Raw genomic sequence first — 421 nt, 5'->3', positions numbered from 1 at the left:
ATGCACAAGATTTGTTTTTCTGATGAAAAAGAGATATATATATTTTTTCAATAAAATAAACAAGAAAATATTAATATTATTTTTATTTGTTGGCTTTGGAGCCAGGAAAAAAAAATCAAAAAAGAGCGATCAGGGGTTAACTTTTTTTATCTGCCTCTTTAAATGACATGTTTATGTTGAGCCTTTACATAAGTGTCCTGACTTGTTTTATAAAGCTGCAGTTTGTACTGATGGTGCATTCAAAGTAGTGATGATAAGCTAAAACCACTCTTATGTTACAGGATTTTGTTCATTGAATGTATTTTTTTTCCCCTATATAATACCTGATCGTTCATACCATATTTTCTAGAAAAAAAAGTCTGCTGTTAAATAAGTGGCCACAAAAAAACATAAAACTGGAACGCTAACCTCGCCTAATTTT

This window comes from Nanorana parkeri, unplaced genomic scaffold (assembly GCF_000935625.1).
Source record: "Nanorana parkeri isolate BGI_ZX_2015 unplaced genomic scaffold, ASM93562v1 scaffold343, whole genome shotgun sequence".
Taxonomy (NCBI): Eukaryota; Metazoa; Chordata; class Amphibia; order Anura; family Dicroglossidae; genus Nanorana; species Nanorana parkeri.
This window is presented reverse-complemented; position numbering follows the sequence as displayed.